The 11,747-nt window shown below is 36.4% G+C and overlaps 1 protein-coding gene across 1 annotated transcript in view; it reads left to right on the top strand.

Moving 5' to 3' along the window:
* Positions 1-11,747, top strand: part of LOC106877710 (pseudouridine-5'-phosphatase) — a 212,391-nt gene that overhangs the window by 141,764 nt on the left and 58,880 nt on the right. The window lies entirely within an intron of this gene.

Below are 11,747 nucleotides of genomic sequence, written 5' to 3'. Positions count from 1 at the left end.
GTAGAAGACACTTGCCCAAGGTGCCATGCAGTGGGACTGAACCGGAGACCATGTGGCTGGTAAGCAAGCTACTTACCACACAGCCACTCCTGCGTGTATGATGTTGATATTTCTCAAATATCTGTAACTGTTTCATCTATTGCTACTTGTAATACTCCTTAAGCTTGAAGAAACATCTCCATGGCCACTTACTTTGCTAGAAATCAAAGCCTTGTGTTTGAAATAAGCAAAGCACATTGGATAATGTACTTATTGATACCACTAATTAGACAAATGGTCATGGATGGAATACATTTGATCACATGTTTGCTCAATGAAGGTTGACCTGGTACTAAACAACAACAACAACAAACCTTGCTGCTCTGAACTTACCGATTTTCATAACTCTACTTTGATGCACCCATTTCTTATCATTCTTATTTGACTTATCTCCCATAACCTAGTTACAGTTTTCTTTATCTAATTTTCCAAACTTGCACATTTTTTAAACTCTTTTTACACACACATGTATACATACATATATATATATATATATATATATATATATAACATCATATATATATATATATATATATATATATATATACCTTTAAAGGTATTTTCATATACTGGCCACTGAGAAAGTTTTTTTTCTAAATTTTATCCTTATATATTTGAAGTAAGTTAATTCCAATTCACTTTGGGATGGGTTAACCACTTACGTGCTATTCCTGACCAGTTGCACACATGTCAAAGGCCTGTTACAGAATTTCTGTTTGGATATATTTGGGGTATTTATATATATATCTATGTCATTGCATCTACTTTTCTCTGGGTATATGTAAGTATTCCATTTATTTTCAGTGTTCCACGCTGATAAAGGAAAAATCCTTCAGGATTAATCCAGAAATTGGGTGGATACAGGGATAACTAAATCTTTATGCATTTCTGTTGGCTTGCTTCCTTGTTTCAACATGTGTATTATAATAATAATAGTGAAAATATCCAATGTGGTTAGATGATTTAGCGTCTATTTCAGTTTATTGGCAAAGAAAATTTTTTTTCTTTTGCCCTTATATATATATATATATATATATATATATGCCATGGTTCTTTGTCCACCATTAACTTTGGTGGATCCTTAGTTTCATGCTATGTGTCTCTGTCAACAACATCAGTATTGTAAAGTGGTCTTTGTCCTTGGTTAGGTTGTGAAAGTCTCCAAAATATAACATCTGATATTACATACGGTTATGCATGATTTCAGTAGCTATCAAAGCCTATCTCGCATTAAGCAACAATAGTAGAGATGTGTGGTGTGTGTCCATAAATCTCTTTTTAGGTCTTGTGTTCATGTCAAGAGATGATTTGAGCCCTCATGAGAAACCTGATGTACTATCAAAGCAGTCTTGAAGCTCCTTCTCCATAGACCAAGTTTTGGTTTCATACAGAAGAATGTTCTCTACAAGAAAATTGGTCATGTAAGCTCTAAAAGGATAATGGGTAAGGACCCCCTTCAGTCATGAATGACCATGGGATTGCACCTAGACAGTTCCCCTCTAAGGCACAAGTCTGGGCAAGGTTGTTTGTGGAAAACCAGCAGTTGCCCATGCATACCAGCCTCCCCTCTCCACATCACTGTTGTTATCCTAGGGAAAGGCAAAGGCCAATACAGCTTGGCAACAGTGACGTTGTAATTCAATTCTACAGCTGAGTGAACTGGAGCAATGTGGAATAAAGTATCTTGCTCAAGAACACAACATATGGCCTGGTCCAAGAATCAAACTCACTACCTCATGATTGTGAGCCCAATGCTCTAACCACTGAGCCATTAGCTCTATACATAACAAAATATGAACCAAAACTCAACATACATATACATGTGTGATATAAACCATGAAATTTACGTAATCCAAATGCTTGCAACTGAGTGAATTCCATGAAAGACTCTCACTGGTACAGTTTTGATGTCAAACTGAGCAATGGAATGAGCCTACCACTCCAACAATACTAATGGTTCATCTAAAAAGTTTTCATATAGTTTCTCTCTATTGATTTCCATTTACATGGCTTTGGTCAACCTGTGGCTTTTGAGAGAAGACATTTGTCCAAGATGCTGTGAAGTTGGATGGAATCCAGAACCTAAAAGCATGCAGTTGCAAGGCAAAGAAATGATCTTCTTCAGCACACAATTATGCCTGTGTCTGTAAGCTTGAGGTAGTACTGAGGATAATGGGGGAAGGGAGAGAGATTACCCTTTAAAGAGAGGGAAGATAAAATATTTAGTAAAAAAAAATATATCTAAAGTGCCCTGGGAGATATTTATTGTTCTAGTGTTTAGATAGGAGGTCAGTGGCCTGAGAGATAGTGATAAAATGGAAGTGTGTTAAGGGTGGGGGTAGTGATGAGTTAAACAGAGAATCATATAGGAGTGCTGTTCAGAATATATTTATCAAGAGGTAGGGTTAGAGAGGAAAGCAGAATCTTGATAGTTGAGTTGGGTGGTGAAAATCGGTGTCCAGAGTGACAGAGTGACACAGAACTGATGGAAGAACAGAAATAGGAGTGTTTGCTTGCACACACACATACACACATCAGTGCAAAGGAAGCTTTTTAATCACACAGACATGCCTGTGCCAATATAAATATCATCATCATCATCATCATCATCATCATCATCATCATCATCATCTTCATTTAATGGCCATTGTCCATAATGGCATGGGTTGGACCGTTTGACTGGGCTGGCATGCCGTACCAGACAACAGTCTGATTTGGCATGGTTTTCTACAGCTGCATGTCCTTCCTAATGCCAACCACTCTGAGAGTGTAATGGGTGGTTTTATGTGCCACCGGCATGGGTGCCATTTGCATGACACTGGGGTGCGTTTATGTGCCACCAGCATGGGTGTCAATTTGTATGACACTGGTGTCTGCCATGACTGCGATTTTGCTCAGCTAGATGGACAAAATCCTTTGGGTGGGAGGTGATGCCAACCTTTCTGTGGTTGGCATCACACCAGTGGGCCATGTCAGTTCTTGGATGTTACATCTAGAGTACAGATGTGTAGTGCATGCTCATCAGATGTTTGTTTTCACTGAACACATCGAGCAGGGATTTTGCATCAAGTTTTGCTAAAAGCTTGGTGATACTCAAGCTCAAACCATCCAAAAGATTCAGCAGGCTTTGGCAATGGTACCATGGGTGAGGCTCAAGCATGTTGTCCACAAACTGAAGTGAGGAGTCAATTGAGAAGGTTCAATGAATAGTCATGCAAGAACACCATGTAACAATCCAGGAAATTGTTCACAAAGTGGGAATAAGCACAGGATCAGTGCATTCCATTTTAACCAAGGATTTGTGCTTACAGAGAGTGTTGGTGAAATTTGTCCCCAAGGGGCTGGTGGAGCAACAGAAGCAACTCTGCATGGAAACCACTCAGGACATGCTGGGCTGTGAAACAACAACCCAGGCTTCAAGAAGACCATCATCACTGGTGATGAGACGTGATTTTATTGTCTCTGCTTGATGCATTTGGTCATCTAGTTTGAAAACGAAAATTCAATGAGTATGCACTACATATCTGTACTCTAGGTTTAACAGTGGGAAACTGACACAACCTACTAGTGCAAAAGTTTTTATGCATGCACAAGAAGGGTGGCATCACCTCTCACCCAAAGGATTTTTCCCATGTGGCATTAATTTTGGTGGAGAAAAATAAAGTCAGATACATTTTCAATGCACTCGTATATGTCTACTGACATAGAATTGGTGCTAACTTCATTTACTGTCCAAAGAGCTTGAGATGAACTTGAATCTCACACTTTATGGAGACGTTAAAGAAAGGAGCATTTATGTTGACTGGCATGTACACTGTACTTTTTACTCTAAAGGCACTGTCAAAATTTATGTTAGGTTGGCTTACAATAAGGATAGCTTACTTTCTTTGTCTCCATTGTTTGTGGTTCCATATGAACTAAGGTGGAACCTGGTGGTACACCAATATTTTTTTTGCAAAGAGATCATACTGGTACAAGTTGACAAAGACTGCAACTGTTGTATTAAACTTTGTGCTTGTTGTGCAACAATTGCTTGAATGAAGTAAACCCACTGGTCATTTCCGCAAGTTCTTGAATGCTGAAGTATCTTCATGAATGGGAAAGGCAAAAAAGCGTCAGAGAGCTTCATTGCTGTTGATACATTGATCCAGTTGAAATTGTCTTACTCCATCACAACTGTTTTGCTTCATCAGAGTAAACATTGCAGTGTAAGCTCTCTTGATGACGTATTTGCAGATATATTTGGTGAACTTTAGTGGATTAACATTCTCAAAATTATTAAATGTCATGGTTAGGAGTAGGCAATAGGGAACTATCCATTTGTTGTCAGTATTGTACTGTCTAACCAAGGTTTGGAATCCTCCATCCTCTGCTTATCTTCTTTTACAGAGATAGCCATCTTCATCTGATTGGTTCTCCTTCACAAAGAAAAGGGGATCCTTAAATAATGTAATTTGAAATGCCTGAATAAAATACGAAATGGCCAAAACTGGAATACCATTGATGAGAGGTGACTTGAACTAACAACAACAATAACAACACCAACATCATATCTTTGTTTTATCATTTTAGTTTTAATATACGCTTTTCTATTCTTGCACTGATCAGACAAGAGTACATTGAGGCAGAGTTTTTTAAGGTCAGATGTTCTTCTTGTCACCAAACCTCACCTGTTTCCAGGTAAGGTGATTATCTCCTAGTCTAATGAACAAGAAAGAGCCCAAACATAGTTATAAGCCTTTTTCATTTACAAATATTGCACATCATGTCCAGAAACCTGAATCTGCTTTTGTGTTTGACTGAAAACATATGACACCACCTGAATTGATAATAAGGCCATTGTTTTTCTTGCAGCCCGCAAAGATATACTAGAACAAGCAGAAAATAGAAACTCACTTGCACTAACTCACATATGTGCAACTGGTTTATTCAGTTTCTGTATACCAAATATCTGCTGCTCAGAAGTTGTTGGTCAACCTGCAGCTACAGTGTAGAACATAGATCAACAATATTCACACACTGGGACTGAACCCTTATCCACTTGTTCTGTTATGAACTTCTTAACCACACAGCCATGCCTGCATGTTCTATCTGTACAACATGTATATTTTCTGATTTATTGCTGCAAGTGCTGCCACTCTGTATTGTCTAATTGGAACAGTTTGCACCTCTCACTCCTTATGGTTTTTAAATATTACAGGATAGATTGGCAAAATAGGTAGAACAGGAGACTGAATACCTTGCAGTGTTATTGTCTGTTCAAAACTCAAATGCCATCAAGGTTGAATTTGTTATTCATCCTGCTGAGCTTGATAAAATGCTATACCTCCTCCCCGAAAGCCTGTAGCATTGTGTCTATGTGAGAAATTAATGTGCCAGAAGAAGAAAGAGAAAAACACTCATTTTATTCTACATGGTCTAACTTTAGTTAAAGAAAGGCCAGGAATAAAACACTAACTGATGCTGTTTCCATGAATGTGGCACAAACAAATGCTCATACCTAATGTTTGGCAGTGTGACCATGCTAATAATAACATTTACTAAGTTATGAAAAAATGTAGCAACAGCATGAAGTTTTTCTTATTCTTCAAGAAGCATAATCATCAGTCACTAAAGTTAGACAAGTTTATACAGAACATTTTATCTCCAGCCCACACTATCAGTTATTTTGTTCTGTTTTCTAAGATCTGAAGATCTGATCTAACTGCAACATATCAAATGTTCCTTGAACTACCTCTGCCCCATCAATCCTCTACTACCACCTCACACATTTTTATATTGGCTTTTTTTTTATTACCCACTCTATATCCACTTGTATTTGATCTGCCAAGGTAGCACAGATATTATCTTTTTATATGCATCAATCAATTACTCTATTTCTCAGTCTCATAAAAAAGAAAACTGTTTCAAAAATTCCTTCCAGTTTCAAACTACTCTATTGAATCACCTACTGTGATACTGTACTGTGATCATAGTGTTGTTAATTATAAAGTTGGCACTAGTGTTTATAATATTCCTTGGAATCTATATATTGGTTCTCTTTCCCAACATTAGTATTAAAGAATACTAGATATCTTGCATACACCTTTTGTGAATTCAGCTCATGAAGGATATAATATATAAAAAGTATTAAAATCAATGATTACAGAATTTAGAAAAAGAAAAGTATACCTGAAACTTGTATAATTATATGAACAGGAAAATATTTTCAACTGTTTAGCATTTAAACTGGCCATATCTGGCCAAAATATTCTACTTGCTTTATGTTCAAATTGGCCAGATCTGGCTCACACCTACTCTAGAATATCATTATAAACATAAACAATCACATCATTCTAATCTTAAGGCTATAAGATAATGCAGGATAAATTCAAAACAATGGGAATAATTTAGCATTACATTTGACTGTGTAATCTGAATGTTAAAAGGTTAATTATTTTATAAAAATATACAACAACTTATACAAAAAGTGACCACTTATTTTCATGTTTCCAGAAATAGCAACTAATTTATTAGTGTCTACTCATATATTGCCTTCATTAGCAAATGTGCAAATATTTATGAGTTTTTTTCTTGAGAAACAATTGCTAATTGTATTTTATTATTTTTAACTCCAAAAAAGTTTATTCTAACCTCCAATTGACAATGGTGTTGCTGAGGTAATGTTCAAATCCAATAAAGAGAGATTGGTATATTCATCATCAACATCATAATCATTGTTTAACATCTGGTTTCCATGCTCACATAGGTTGGATGGTTTGACATGGAGTTGGCTAGCAGGGGGCTGCCTGGCCTCCAACTGTCTTTTGTGGCATGGTTTCTCCAGCTGGATGCCCTTTTTCATGCCAGTATTGACTATGAAAATTAAAGATCCTTAAAAGTTTAGGATTGACATGATTTTAACTGAAGTCTTGAAAGGTCTATTACAAATCATCATATATTTTAACTGCATTGGTTTCCATTATTTTACTGTCTGATAAAGTTTCAAATCATAGCAGTACTCATTTATCTTTTTTTTTTTTTTGTTTTGTTGGTTTTCAACAAATTCATTTCTGTTGTATGAAAATTCAATTTCATTTTCTAAATGTTCAGTAATTTCACAAACAAAATTTATGATCATGCCCATTTTAACTTGTTTTAAACTTTCTTACTGGATGTTTTTCACTACTTTTTGTTGTTACTGTTGTTGTCATTGTTGTTGTCATCATCGGCATCGTTCTTGTCCTCCATACCCCTCCCCCTTCTCCTCCTCCACATTTGTTTTCTGCTAGTTTTCTTTTCTCTTCAATATTTTGACAGAGTTGGTAAGAAGCTTTAAAGAATGACTCATTATACAATATCTGGGAATAAAAGGCTTCAACAACTTATTAGCTGTCAAAGCAATGCCACCATTTCCACCGTTACTCTAAAGGATCTTCATCACAAGGTTACTCTAATTCAACAGGTCATGCCACTTTTAAATGTGGGAGTACCGGAACTATAAATCCTTCAACACAACACACAAGATTTGTGCTTGACAACTTTGTTGATTCTCATAATTCTTGTCTAATTTTCTCATGCATTGTCACACACTTCTCCATTTAAATAATATATGGAAGGTCACAGTACATTAATATAGTAATCTTAATGAACTTTTGAAAATGTTTTTGTAACAGCCAAGACGAAATACATCTCTTGAGAAACTACCAATTTCATTTGAACACTTTAGCATTCATATTACTCTGTTAAACGAGACCTTTTCTGTTGCTGTCATGGTTTTGAAGTTTTAAAATTTGATATATTGATGTAATTTTCCATGTTGAATCTGATGTTGTTATTGACTTGTTCCAGAAAAATTTTTTTTAAATATTACAGAGATTTAAAGTTTGAAGCTGGTATTTTGTGTGTAACAGTTGTTAAGCACAACAGTACAACAACAAACTTTATTATTAATTATCATGACGAAAGTTATAATTTTGAATGAATAAAGTCATGTGGAACATTGGAACAGGCAATATGAAAAGGAAAAATCCTCCATGAAATATATTTTTTGACGAAAAATTACAAAAAAGAAAAAAAAACATGTTAAATTACAAAAAAAAAAAAACTATACATTACACTACTGTAATTCAGTTCATGTTAACAATTTATGCATATTTTGTAGTGAAAATTCAAAAACGAAAATTTGAGATATACTCTAAAGCTTTCTCATTAAATCATCATCATCATCATCGTTTAACGTCCGCTTTCCATGCCAGCATGGGTTGGATGATTTGATTGAGGACTGGCGAACCAGATGGCTGCACCAGGCTCATCTCCTGCACCACATAAGCTCACAGAGATACAAGCCAATCATAGAGTGGTGGACTCCACAATGTTGCTTATATGCTCATTTTACACTGGCCCATGTGCTGTTTTTCACTAGTTAGGAAGTAATAAGCTCAACGCTTTAGTTCACTATTCTATGCTGAAAATAATAACTGTCAATTTCGGGAATGTGAGAGTAGGCCCACCTGCAAGTTACTGAAAACTGTGGTTCCAGGAAGAATCAAATGATATATGCATTCCTCTAGTGTGTTGTGCCTCTGACATGGTAACACATAAAGAAAAAAAGAACCTGCCTGGTCTTGTGACACACTCCTCTGAAAACCCACTGTTCAAGTAGCACCCTTCCTCAGTTGTATTTAAATCTTGTGAAGACTATTTTTGTTTATCTCAACAATCTTCTGAGCAGGTCCTCTGCACTTATTTCAAGAACATAGTTGTAATCACTCCCAGTTCTTCAACACAAAACAAAAAAATGAAGTAATAAAAATGTTCAGAAAATAGGCACTTGTCTAAGAAAATAGACAGGTAAAAGACAATACATGTAGTTATAGTAGTTTCAGCAGACTCTATAACTTGTTACTATGGAAAGAGGCATCAATATGTCTGTGGCTTTCAATTGGCTAAAATTACCTGCAATTTCCAAACTTTAGGAGCTATCAACTTTTTATTTATCAACTTGTGGCAAGAATGAGTTTCATTTCCATAATTAACATACAAAAGTACACCAAATTTGAAAACAATGGACAGCAACAGATAAAATACATCAAATGTAATGTTTAGTTGTTCACATTTTAAATTAAACAGGCATTATCTTGTAGCTTTCAAGTGTCTGATGATGTGATTGTTTATTTTTAGAATGACATTGTAGGGTAGGTGTGAGAGGCAGGATATGGTAGGTTTGAACATTAAACAAGTTGAATATTTTGGCTAGATATGACTGGTTTAAATGCTAAAAGATCACGAAACCTTGTTTGTTTCTTAATCTCTTTGATACCAAACTGCCTGAGACTACCCTTGATTTTATGATAAAAACTCCATGTTTTAAAGTCATTAAAATTACAATCTTGCATCAAAATTTTATGTTAATTTATATGCTAAACTTGAGATTAATAATGGTAAAACTATTTTACTAAATTCTTCATTATTTTCAAAATTGATTGAAACAAAAGCAGTATATTTCTTTGAAAATATGGTAACAGAAAGGGTTAAACCATTCTTGTGAAACTGATTGTCTTAGCCAATTATTTCAGTAGTTAATCAGTTTTGGTTAACTTAATTACTTGTTTACATATCTGTTTGCCCAGTTTCTCTTAAGTAAAGTGGCTTGGTTGCAGTGAGATGAAGAAATTTTTGTTGCATTTAATAAAATTAAGATGGTTTCAAACGTTTTTTTTTTTTTGTCCAACGTGATGATGATGAAGAAAGTAGAATTATGAGGATGTAGATTTTATTTTGTCTTCATTTTAATAATGGGAGAAGCAAAAATTTTACTAATACTGGAAGGGTGTTAAGATGGCAAGCTGGCAGAATCATTAGCATGCCAAGCAAAAGGCTTAGCAGTATTTTGTTCATACTCTTTACTCTCTTTTACTCTAGTACTTATTCTTTCGATTTCTTTTGCCGAACCGCTAAGTTACAGGGACGTAAACACACCAGCATCGGTTGTCAAGCGATGTTGGGGGGACAAACACAGACACAAACATACACACATATATATATATATATATATACATATATACGACGGGCTTCTTTCAATTTCCATCTACCAAATCCACTCACAAGGCTTTGGTCGGCCCGAGGCTATAGTAGAAGACATTTGCCCAAGGTGCCACGCTGTGGGACTGAACCCGGAACCATGTGCTTGGCAAGCATTTTTACTTTCTGAGTTCAAATTTTGCCACAGTCAACTTTGCCTTTCATCCTTTTGGCATTGATAAAATAAGTATCAGTTGAGTACTGGGGTCAATGTAATCAACTTACCCACTAAACTACTGGCTTTGTGTCAAGATTTGAAACCAATATTGGGATGGTGTTGTGATTGAGACTGAGATGTATGTTTGTGTGTTCTCTTTTTCTCTCTCCTGCTTTCTCCATCCTCCTTACTTATAGGCATATCTTGTTGTTTAGTTCTTTTAGTTCTGACTGTGCAGGCCTATGAGCAAAGCCATTCCACTCATGCCCACCCAACAAACTTTTTCTCAGGTATTGTTTAGGTAAGGACATCCAAGATGACTGTTCATAATGTTTTTATTTTCAGTATATTACATATTCTCTACATTATGTCTTTGTTTTATTAATCTTTCTTTCATGTTACTACAATATCCACTTTCTTGGATTACTATAGAATAGCTCTCCTGTTAGTCAGCAAAAGTGCATGGCTCAGTGGATAGAGTGTCAGGCTCACAATCATGAGGTAGTGAGTTCAATTCCCAGACTGGGCTGTGTGTTGTGTTCTTGAGCAAGACACTTTATTTCACATTGCTCCAGTTCACTCATCTGTAAAAATGCGTTGCGACATCACTGGTGCTAAGCTGTATCAGCCTTTGCCATTCCTTTGGATGACATCAGTGGCATGGAGAGAGGAGGTTGGTATGCATGGGCAACTACTGGACAACCTTGCCCAGACCTTTGCTTCAGAGGGGAATTTTCTCTGTGCAATCCCATGGTCATTCATGACCAATGGGGGTCTCTTATAGTCTAGTCCACTGGTTCCCAAACCTTTTCAGGCTGGTGCCCCCTCGGTACACAGGTCACATTCTTAGTGCCCCCACACCACCACCACCACCACCACCACCACCACTCTCCACCACAAATGTAGACCACTTTCTGCAGCAAATTTAAAATGAGTGTATTTCACAAATAAAACTTAACCTAATTAACCTATTATTTTGTTATTTTTACATCCATTGCCCCCTTTTGGCCACCACTGGATTTTTCGACCACCCCCAAGGGAGTGGTATGGTACCACCCACTTTGGAAACCACTGGTCTCGCCTAACATTTAATGACTAAACATTAACCCTCTTGGGACACCCAGGCCGATTGATCAGCCCAAGTGATACAAGCTGAAAGGACTTTGAGCTGATCCATCGACCTGATGAAACAAACATTGTGAATGGTTAGTTTTGAAGTGTAATAGCCAATCAGAGATCATCTTACAGTACATATTTTTGTGTTTTTTTCACAAAAGCACTTATGCTTATTATTTTATTTATTTACATGTATTATAGGCGCAGGAGTGGCTCTGTGGTAAGTAGCTTGCCTACCAACCACATGGTTCAGGGTTCATTCCCACTGCATGACACCTTGAGCAAGTGTCTTCTACTATATCCTTGGGCAGACCAAAGCCTTGTGAGTGGATTTGGTAGACGGAAACTGAAAGAAGCCCATTGTATATATATG

Source organism: Octopus bimaculoides, chromosome 3, assembly GCF_001194135.2.
Source record: "Octopus bimaculoides isolate UCB-OBI-ISO-001 chromosome 3, ASM119413v2, whole genome shotgun sequence".
In the NCBI taxonomy this organism is placed as follows: domain Eukaryota; kingdom Metazoa; phylum Mollusca; class Cephalopoda; order Octopoda; family Octopodidae; genus Octopus; species Octopus bimaculoides.
Note: the sequence above shows the minus strand (reverse complement) of the source record. Positions and strands in the feature narration are given on the sequence as shown.